Source organism: Bubalus bubalis, chromosome 18, assembly GCF_019923935.1.
Source record: "Bubalus bubalis isolate 160015118507 breed Murrah chromosome 18, NDDB_SH_1, whole genome shotgun sequence".
In the NCBI taxonomy this organism is placed as follows: domain Eukaryota; kingdom Metazoa; phylum Chordata; class Mammalia; order Artiodactyla; family Bovidae; genus Bubalus; species Bubalus bubalis.
Genome location: NC_059174.1, coordinates 40,300,100 through 40,311,491, shown reverse-complemented (window position 1 = coordinate 40,311,491; position 11,392 = coordinate 40,300,100). Strand labels below are relative to the sequence as shown.

Genomic DNA, 11,392 nt, shown 5'->3' with positions numbered 1-11,392 from the left:
GCGCTTAGAATGCAGAGGACATCAAATTCCAACCATTAAACTGGGGTGGGGGGAAACCCAGGTGCTTATAGGGTCAAGCAGATGACACAGATGCGAAATGGGGCCAGAGACAAGAAAGATCATGTGACCTTCCAGACGACTGCTGCTGCCCTCAACCTCAGGGCCTGAGAGGCTGTTGGGAGTGGTGGGGACTGCGGCAAACAGGGTGGTAAATGCTCCATTTACTGAGGCACTTAAACTATGAATCCAGTGTTGTTACATCTTCTAATTTTTTTTTAATCTAGAAATTGAAACTTAAAAGCAAAACATAAAAATAAAACAACTCCTAATAGGTCAGAAAGAGAACTGTAGAAGGCTGGATTGAGCCTATGAGTCATGTATTCTTTCCATCAAGATCCCATACATCCCAGCGCTCCAGCCGGCCCCGTGCATTCAGACCCTTGGAAGCTAGAGCCCAGTGGATTCACCGTCTGTGACGACGGAGAGAAATGGAAACAGAGAGGCTTCTCTGGGAGCTCACAAAGAAAGATTTCTGAGGCCAGATCTCAAAATGTTAATCAGATTCAGAGACATAAAACATGACAATTTAATGGTGTTTAGTGGAAACTGAAAATTCTTTAAAGTTCTAACTATCCTACATTGAATTCTAATACTTTTTTAATTATTAGATATAAAATGCTTATAATTTTAGGGGGAAATTAGACTTGGTAATTTATATTTCTTGTTTATACAGTACAATTTACTGATGAAAAAATGTGCTAAACTTATTGATTCATGACCATAATTGTTTAATTATTTATCATTGCAGAATGGTATTAGCATTGCTAATAATGCAGATGTGCACAAAGGCTGAGGAGTCAGATGCAGCTTTTGTTTGGGGTGCACAGGGCTCGAGGAAGGTTGTTTCGGGCCGGAGGGCAGCCTGCCTGAGCCGTGAGGCTCCTGAGACACACCTGTCTCCATGAGAATGACCGCAGAATTCTCCATCATGAGAGCGTAGAACTAGAGGGCCACACACGGGTCTTGCCTCTCTGGATTCAGAGCCTGGACCTGGGCATCAGTTCTCAGTCACTGCGAGGGTCCTTCACTATGCCCACAGCCCAGCGGGTCTACATCCACTTGTCCTTCATGATCCAGCTGACTTCCAGTGTCCAAGAGAGCTCAATGAGAGCCATGATTACACAGGCTGGTAGGGGTCAACAGAAGGTTCTAGCATCCCCTCAGGCTGGCTACACATCCATGTTCCTCTCCATCACCTAAATCTGGAGGAAAAGCAAATCCTTTAAAAAGTCAAAGGTGATGCGAGATCTCAAGCCCCAGACCTAGTCTCAGAACTTGCAGATTATCTGAATGAACCTGCCCATTTTACAGGCAGGGAAACTGAGTCTTAAAGAGAGGGTCTAGATGCTCTGAGTAATAATCATCTCTAGCCTTCGGGAGAGTCAAGCAGAGACATCCAGAGGGTGTGGAATGTGAGCCTAAATCTCAGAACAGAAGACTAGCCTGCAGACATGTGTGGGAGTTGTCAGCACCAGTGTGCTGGGGTAGATTAAATTCTTGGTCCTAATTCCTCGCTGTCCCATGATAGAATCATCCATCCACATTCTTGCCACAGCTCACTATGAATCAGGCACGCTTCCTGGCCCCCTGACCTTAGGTCCCCCCAAAGCCCACAAGTCAGGCAGTAACAGATACAATGGAAGCAGAAACTTGAGGCATTTGTGTGCAGATGGTCTTGCTGGCTTGTGCTTTGGACTTTGCCGTGAGAAGATTACGCCTGTGTTGTCCAGAAAGAGGCAGAACTACTCCAGCCAACCACAGAGGCTTCACTGAGAAACGCATGCTCACTTCTGTCTGATGCTGGGTTACTTTTGTTTGTGATACAGCAGTAGTTAATTGGCAAGGTAAGCTTTCAAGCCATGGGAGTAGGTAGGATCACTCAGGGAGGAAGAGGAGTGCAGAAGAAAGACAAGGAATAAACCTGAAAAACTCAGCATTTAGAGGAGAGGACAGGAGCCACCCAAGAGCCACTAGGCAGAAAGAAATGAAAAAATATTACTGTGGGTGGCAGAGGCCAAGAAAGGCACAGACTTCAAATACCCACATACTACATGTTGTCAACCAGCATCAGAGCAGGGAATCCTACTGGATTTGTGCATATGAAGATCGGCACAGGGTGGAATCCCAAGATGAAGGTTGGGGTGCAGGAGCCAAAAAATGGGCAGATGGTGACAAGACAGTTGGTTCAGGGAGCTCAAACATCCAACAGCAGAGGGTGGACAGAAGTGTTTGGAAATTCTAAGGTGTCCATGTCTGGGGGCCCAGCATCAGTAAGCAAGACAGACAGGATAAGTTCCTTGTTACAGACAAGTAACTGAAGGGCAAAGGGGACAGAGCCAAGCTTAGAAATGACACGGGTGAGGAGCTTGCAGCTGTACTGAGCAACATCTGGGTCATCCCAAGGAGGCTCCTGGCCCTGGGGTCCTGCCCCCTGCAGGCCAAGACTGCCCCCTGGGGGTGGTGCTCTGCTTCTGCGGGTCTCTGGCACCTCCCCTCCAGTCAACTTACTTCCCATCTAGCTTTAGCACAGGCCCCTCGAGGGCAGGGTGTGCCGCCGTCCTCCCATGAATTAGACCCAGGGATGGAGGCATGCTGGCCACCCTGACTGCCATTTGGGCCTGGATTTAAAATTCCTAAGTACCCAGCTGTGACCCTGGAAGCCACTGCCGTGGAGAGGGTCCCAAGCCGCCCCACCCTGCAACTTGAATGGTTCTGTTAGAAATACTTTTCTTTGGGCCTGAGGCCCCCTCCCAAGATGAGTGAGAAGCTCATGTGTCAGAGTGAACGATTAAAAAGAAGAACATAACCGACACAGTGAATTTTTGTTGTATTTGTTTGGGGGCCCCAGGGGCTCTGTTGGGGCTACACAGGGTCATCTCTTTTCCCTTCCCCCAAAGACAAAGCAACCCTGGGCATCTGACGTCCATCACTGCCCCAAACCCTCCAGCTTGGGAGTTTCAGACCCGCTGAAGGGGTGAGTTCAGGCCCCCAGAAAGCACAGAGAGGGGATGATGCAGCGCTGGGAGCCCCGAATGCAGACATGGGCACAGCCCCCCCCAGGAGAGAGAGACATGACTTCCCCAAACCTGAGAAAGGGGCACCATTTAGCCAAATGGCCTCAGGAACGAGGCCAACCCCATGGGGCCCATGGCTTTACCTGGTTTCCCAGCACCTTCCAGTGCTGACCTCGTTCCTGGCCCGGGACAAGAGAAGGGGCCGCCGTCAGGTCCACACACTGTCCCTGCCAGCTGGAGTCCAGAGAGTCTGTCTGACTTGGAAGAAGTAAGGAAAGGTGACTGTTTCTCCCCTCCAGAAGCCACTGAGCAAATCTGTGCCCAAACACGCCTTCCTCCAGGCCGGTACGCCTTCCTCCAGGCTGGGGGAGGTGGGGGTGTATCTCCCCAGTGTGCGGCCCTAAGAGAGGCAGACAGGCCAGCAGACAGCAGGCGGGCCCAGCACCTCGCCCCGTTCTCAGTCCCTGCGGCTTCCTTCAACCTCCCTCTAAGGCTGGTTCCCATCCGCTGGAGGCTGTGACCTGTCTCAACCCCTTCACTGAGTTTTCTCTGAGCCACAGCGTTCCTGGTGAAAGTGAAAGTCGCTCAGTCGTGTCCGACTCTTTGCGACCCCATGGAATTCTCTAGGCCAGAATACTGGAGTGGGTAGCCTTTCCCTTCTCCAGGGGATCTCCCCAACCCAGGGATCGAACCCAGGTCTCCTGAGTTCTTTACCAGCCAAGCCACACCTGGAAGCGGTGTCAATTCATGACCTATACATCCCCAACAGCTTTGCTGCTTGGTTTGGGCCAAAACGTTTGTTCCCCTCAACAAGTGTCTTCGTCTCTGAAGTGATGCGCTCCCTGTCTGCACAGAGCGTGCCTCCTGGTGCTCACTAAAGGCCTTGTGTACTGGAGTCCAAAGCCTGTATTTGGGGCTCTAACCTTCCACTCACTGGCACACGTGATTTTGGCCCTTCATTTGTCCTTCCTGTGCCTCCGTTTTCTCATCTGTGATATGGGACCTGTAATTCCTGTCTCATAGAGTGTCATGAGAATTTGACAGGATAAGATCCTACAGAGTGACCAGGGCAGAAAGTGTTCCACAAACTCCTGCCAAACAGCAGACACCCCTGGCCACCCTGGGAGGGCAGCAGCAAGCGTGCGGGACTGGCCTGCGATGTGACCCTGGGTAACACCTCTTATTGCAACCTCAGTTTTCCTCTATGAAAAAAACAGCAGTCAGACATGAGTTTCCAGAGCCCTTTCAATTTGAAATAATAATAAATTGCTTTTACTAAGCACATGTGTTGCCAGTGGTATTTCTTGGCCCCGACACACTGCCACCCATACCCCTTCACACTCGGCTCCGCGGTGCCCCTGGCTTACTCCCACCAGTGTTGACACCCCTGAGCTGAGAACTTGCAGTGGCCAAGGATTGTGCTAGCCAGGGCATGGGATGGGCTACAGTGAGGGGCTGGGGAGCACCACAGAGGCAGCCTCAGCCCAAAGGGGAGCGGACTGCAGGAGGATGACCGCAGAGGGCCCGACCTCGGACACCCCGACTGCTGCTCCCCCGCCCCGCCGCACTGCCCACTTCCTCCCGTGCTTCCTCCCAAATAAACCGCGTGCACTCAGATCCTTCCCCGGCGTTTGCGTCTGCAGGAAGGACTGTGGCAGGCTAGATGGGACACTGGGGAGCATCTTAGCAGGCCATTGTGCTGTCCACTCGGAGGGGTCTGGCCCTGCCTGATGCCCAGCTAGGCCGTGCCCATGACCGGCCTAGGATGGGCAGGCCTCCCTCGTGCCATCCACCCCCCTTCAACCAGACCTGAGTCTGGCAGTCCAGCGGGCCAGAACTAGTTGGTGAATTGAATCTGCTCACTCACTCACCTCGCTTCCAGATCCCCACCCCTCCATGCTGGAGCATGAAAAGCCCCCGTTAATCAGTCTGGTGCGGCCCACAGAGCCCATCCGGCCTTGGCAAAGGAATGGAGATGGCGGTCACAGAGGACAGGACTGTGGCGAGGACCATGATGGGCTCAGCCCAGGGCGGGAGTTGAGGAGCCAGTGGGAGTGAGCAGTGTGAGCCCCTGCTGACTGGCAGACACATGGTGAGCAGGCAGCGAGGAGGGGACCGCAGGGTGGGAGGAGGGGCTGGGGCTGGGAGAGTAGGAGGGTCAGGAGGAGGCGACATCCAGGTAGGACCATTGCATGAGAGTCAGCCAAGCTGAGAGAGACAACGGCAGGTGTAAAGGCCTGAACGTAATTACAGGAGTGCGAGCGGTAGTGAGGGGTGGGCTGGAGGGTGGCCTTGGCCGGGGCTGGAGAGGTTGGGAGGGCTGGACATGTACAGGGTGGTGTGAAGTGGGAGGCAGGAGACTGACAAGATGCAGGAACAGAGAGCAGGGAGAGGAAGATGAGGTCCTTTGCTGTGCATCCTGGGGAGTGATGGGACCTGGACGAGCACACATGGGCACACAGGCAACCCCTCTGCACACAGAGAAGCACTCACACGTGTGTACACACTCACCCATCAGAGTGCACGCAGCTCGCACATACAAACCCACTCAAACAGGCTTATGTGACACAACCTACACATGCAGATACACACATCCTCGCTTGCATACATACACACACGCATGGAAAGCCATTCCATAAGCTTTACCACGTGCGCCCTCCACCTCTTCACTCCTCCACAACGAACCCCTGTCGAGGTCGGAGCCTCATTATCCCCATCTCACATGAGAGTAGACTGAGCCTGGCCGTGAGGCTCCAGCCAGCCACCCCAGGGACCAGAGCTTAGTCGTGCTCCATGAGGCCCTTGCTCCCACGTGGGAGCAGCTGTTGGAGATGAGAGAAAGGAAGGATGACATCTCAACAGAAGGTAACCTGCCTTTCTGATTAGAAATGCCCTAGCTGGTCATTGCCCTGGCGTGCAAGGCCAGGCCTCGAGGAACCTGGCCTGGAACCTGGCAACTCATGGAGGCCCAGCCCATGTGGAGCAGCCTTTGGCAGGCAGTTGCCTCTAACAGGGAGGCTGTGACCAATGGCCAAGCCTGCAACCAATACCCAGACATAATGCCCACCTGTTCATCAAGGGCCCATGCTGCCTCCATTCCCATGCAGGAGGCTTAGAAAGAGGGCGCATGGGATGTAGGGAGCACAGAAGAAAGCCCCTGAAAGGCAAGGCCTGGACAGCCCCCCTCCCCTGTCCCGAGCCTTGCGGCTCCCTGTCCCTGGTGCTGACATAGGAGAGTCCCCGGTCTGGTCTGGCACCGCTCACCCAGCCCTGTGCTGCCTGTCCCACTCAGCCTGCTAAGCCCCACTTTCCAGGAGACTACCAGCTCTGTCATTCACAGGTCCCTAAAATATTTGTTGAGTATCCACTATGTGGTGGGCACACTGCTACTTGATTCCTGGGCAGGAGTCTTTTGCACACTCCCTGGGGAGAGTCAGGTCAGGAGAGCGATGCCCCCATTCTCCAGATAAAGCACTGAGAGAGGCTCAGGAACAGTCCTTGGGTCCCATGGGGTAGGCAGCTCTCAGCATCCCCCCAGGCCTAGGGCCCCGGCAGAGGTAGCACTTTCTCAATGGAATGTATCTCCCACCACGGTCCAGAGAGAACACAGGTTCAGACTTGCAGCACTCAGCAAAGCCCAAACCACAGGGAGCTGGGTCCAGCCAGGCCACATCCTCGCCGCCATCCATGCTGGAATTCCATGGCGAACGGTGCTCAGCCCTTCCCAGGACTCCAGTGAACACCCCTCCCCTCCAAGGTTAACAGGATAAAGGCTGGGTAAAGAAACTACTCATTTCCCCAGCTCGCAAAGAAGCAATTATGTGACTTTCCAATGTGGTTTCAAATATATTTTGCAAACTAGGACTCAGACAAATATTAATGGCAGCAAATTACAGTACTTAGCAGAATTATCACCTAGCAAAGAGGCGCTTTTAATCTATAAAAAATATCAACAAAAGATGTAAATATGAACCCCTCAATGGGTGGTGTATCTTGAAGAAAATATACATCTAATCTCACAGTGTGTTACCTCTAATACCTGGGGAGAAGGTTAACAATTCTGAGACGTTCCCCATGGCTAGAGAATATATTTTGATGTAGATTTGTGGATATCAGAGACTTTAAATCTATTGTATAATCACAGGGCGGGAGGGAGGAGCTGGCCACCTATTTCTCCATGATAGGAAGGCGGCCCTTGAGGGCTGTTTAAATAGCTCCACTTCCCTTCCCGAAGCTCCTGGCTCCTGGGGCTCCACCAGGCACTGAAGGCCTCCTTCTGGGGAGACAGCGCTGGCCAAGTCCTAGGCCCTGCCAGAGGCGGGGCTAAGCCCCTCTTCGAGATGGGGAGATTGATGAGGGGCTGCTGATAATGGGGTAATGGAGCCTGTGAAAGACAAACTATCTCAGCCTCATGATGTTGCTGGGGGGGGTCCATAAAATGCATAAGCCAAGCAGCGTGACCTCAACTGCTGTAGGACGTGTGTGTGTGTGGTGTGTGTAAGAGAAAGAGTCTCTACCATAACATTGCCGAATACCTGGGGCTCCTATAAGTCATCCAGTGACTTCCCAGAGGCCACCCTGAGCAGCAGGACCCTGACAGCCCTCCTGGAAGCTCTCTCTCCCTGTGCTGGCACAGGCCTGGGGCAAATATCCCCCAAAATCCCAACAGGCAGCCCAACCATAGGAGAAGAACGGTCCTTGGAGGCTGTGAGGAAACGATGCTCTAATCATGTTAACAGGTACCAATCCCTCACGTTATCCCTCGGACTGTGGGCCTCAAGCCGGGACTCAAGCTCTGGAGTGAACCCTTCCCTTTCAGTTCTCAGGACAGAGTCCTGGGGTCCCATGGGTGCTAACCTGGGGCTCAGCTGTGGTCTTCAGACACCAGTGAGGAGACACCTGTCATTCGGGTTTCACCATCTCCTAAACTTGCCACCTGATGCAAAGAGCTGACTTCACTGCAAAAGACCCTGATGCTGGGAAAGAGTGAGGGCAGAAGGAGAAGGGGGCAACACAGGATGAGATGGTTGGATGGCATCACTAACTCAAAGGACATGAGTCTGAGCAAACTCCAGGAGATAGTGAAGGATAGGGAAGCCACGGAAGCCTGGCATGCTTTAGTCCATAGGGTTGCAAAGAGTCCAACACGACTGAGCAACTGAACAACAAAACTGTCCCCGTTAGACTTTTTCATACTCTCTTCCGCATGTCCCCATAAGGAAAGTTAAGCTGGACTTGAGTTTCAGTGACTGCGATGAACTGTTGAAGCCTAATCACCAATGTGAGACTGGGGTTCCCACTGCTTACCTCCGCAGGGGGTTGGGACATTTGTAATTCATCTGAGGCTAGCTCATAAAACATCACTATAAGACAGCTAGTCAAATGATCATGCCTCTGTCGACTGTGTTTTTAAGGAGGTTATTCTTCATAGCTAATTTGCTCTGTAACCCGTAAGATTTACCTGGCTTGGTTACCTCTCCATCAACATGCCTTGTTATCTACAGGAACTTTTATTCAGTCACTTCACTGCCTTCAGAAAGCCTCTTGCAGGAGGCTGGGCCAGGTGGAAGGGAGGTTCAACAGCTACATGGGGGATGGGGAGGGGAGATTACCTCTGACTTCGGGGGATCAGGGGAGGGAGGGCTATGACCTGGGAGCTTGATGGGAAATCTCTGCCACTTGTATGAAAACTGGGCATTTTTACCGATTGTTTGGGGCCTGCAGAGTAAAGGCTTTTTTGTGCAGACACCAATCCTCTGCGCACTGAGCGGGATTCAGGTCCTGACACTGTGGGACCTTATGCAAGTCACTTAACCTCCCAGTGCCGCAGCTCCGCAGTCGTAAACCGCACAGGACAGGCCCACCCCCACCTCTCTCACCGCCCATGTCCAGAACTAATTGGATAATGCTCATAGATTGCTCTGAGCTTCCCAGAAAGAGGGGCACCTCAAACACGGGACAATTATTCTAATTATAACTGCCTCGGACCTGTGTACACAATTTTGCCTTTTAATGTTATCACTGAACATAATGGTAGAAGAGTGAAGGCCACTTTCCCCAAAGGGGATGGTTTTAAGAAGCTCCATTTTCAAAAAAGAACAGAGCTTATAAAATAGAAGCACATTCATTCCTGCTGGCACTTGTAAAATGTCCATCTAGCTGGTCCCTGCAGAGAGCCTCAGAGGTCTTCAGCCACGATTGGAGGAAGCAGCCAGACAGGGAAACGTGGCTCCTTCCTCAGGGACTCAGGCCACGGGGAGGGCATCATGATGAAGGTGGCCGCTGCCCGCTTTAGTCTCTGAAATGGGTTGCTGTGGGGTCCTCTAGGCACACAGTGGGGTGGGCAGCTCCTCATAGAACCGGTTCTGTGTGCCAGCTTGGTCAAGCCAGCATGGCTCCATAGCCTAATCCATGGCAGGCCTGAGCAGCCATGTCGGCCCTGCAGCTGGTTCAGGGCTGGATGCAGGGCCAGTTAGAACCGAGCCAGCTAACCATGTTGGTGCACACAGACAGGAGGCAGAGGAGGCACAGGGAGCAGTAAGCACTGAAGCGGGCGGCCCCAGGAGAGGGCTAGAGAGAAGCGACAGAGCAAGATCCTGTTCCCCTGCGGCTGGTGGTACCCATGCCCCTCATTCTTCCTATCCTCCGGGCGCCTTCAGTAAGACCCTGTGACTGAAACCGATGGAGCAGGCTCCTGAACCTGGCAGCACAACATTCTTTCCAAAGTCGTGCCCTGGGTCAAGTCGCAGCCAGATGCTATAGAGACAGGGCTGCACCATGTGGGGAACTGCTGGGAAACCAGACCTCCTCACAACATCCCAGGACCAGCAACAACATCGAGGCCTCACCATTCACTGACGACAGCCTCTGTCCTGGGCACGGACATGCATCGGTTCATCTAAACACACAGGGCCCAGGTGAGGGGATGCTAGGCAGGAAATCAAAACCCCCAGTTGAAAAACTTGCTCACAGGGGACCCCAGGATTTGAACTCATTCTCGCTGACTCCTGACTTCAAGATGCTACCACCCTCTCTGCTGCATCCCAAATCCTGTGCCCCTCCTTCATATCTGCACCCAAAGGGCACACCTCAAGGGTGGACTCTGAGGCAGCAGGTAGCCCAGCCCACCTCTGGTGACCTCCATCCCCAGGACCAGCGAGGTCCTTTCCAAGCCCTGGCTCTTCTGTGAACCAGCTGCAAGTTCTTGGCCAAGGCATCTACCCTGTCGGGGCTTCCTCCACTGTGAAATGAGAGTAATACTTCTCTGCAGAACTATAGTGAAAATTAGATAAAAGAACATAAAGTGCTTTGCCAACTCGGACCTTCAGGGTGAACATGAACTCTTTGTCTTCATGCCTCATGACTTCACTGGCAGTCTCCTGTTTCCCTTGTGGGAAGCCAGCGGATGGACGTCAGCAGTGTGGCCCTCAGATCCGGAATTTCCTGTGTCTGAGGTGGGAATCATGAGGGGGCCTTGCCCTGCGTGGCTCCTTGTCTGCGCTCATCTCATTTTCATGAGATCGGGCTGTGGATCTTCAGGGAGCCTGGCCCAGGAATGGCAGGAGAGGGGTCTCAGGACAGGCATCTACAGCAGGGCTGGCCTTATTGAAATGGAGATGATGGTGTGATCCATGAAACCAGGTGAGGCACCTGGGACTCCTCCTGGGAAGTCCCCAGGTCTATGCATCCCTTTGGGGAGACCAGCTCTAGCAGCCATGCACAGACAAGAGCCCCCAGGGGCACTCTGCACGCCATGTCGCTGATTAACAGTGGCTGAGACCCATCCCATCCACAGGTCTGCAAGAACCACATTTAGTTCAAACTAGAGTTAGTTTGATGAACCAAGAAAGCATCTGTCAAGCTACCTGCCAACCTTTGGTGACGACCAAGCCATATGCCCAGTGCTGGCAGGACCAAGGTGGGAGACAGAGAGAGGGAATGTGAGGGTCCAAGCCCGGGAAGCCCTGAGTCTGCAGGGCAGGCTAAGAGAAATCTTCCTCTCAGTTGGGCCAGGAGGGGCTGAGACTGCTGGGCAGGGAGAAGTAGACAGGAGAAGGATAAGCTGGAAGAAGGAAGGATTGGTTGGAAGCAGAGAGGCCACCTCCACCTACCGGGCCAGCTCCTGCAAGTCCAGGAGCAGGGAACAGGCATCAGGTGTGCTGTGCGGCTGGATGGACGGGCCAGTTTGGTTGTTCTGGGATCTTGGGCAAGGCTTGAACTTCAGTGCACCGTCTCTTCCTAATCAATAAAATGGCACCAGAGGACTGTCATTCTGTTGGCTTTTATGACTGGCAACTAATACTTAATGAATGCTAACT

General features: G+C 53.0%; 1 long non-coding RNA gene across 1 annotated transcript; it reads right to left on the bottom strand.

Moving 5' to 3' along the window:
- Window positions 1-771: 771 nt before the first annotated feature.
- Window positions 772-3,615, bottom strand: LOC123330444. Its single transcript, XR_006546407.2, has 2 exons — window positions 3,218-3,615; window positions 772-1,262 (listed from the first exon to the last, which is right to left on the bottom strand). It is a non-coding gene; the product is annotated as an uncharacterized LOC123330444 (long non-coding RNA).
- Window positions 3,616-11,392: the final 7,777 nt, after the last annotated feature.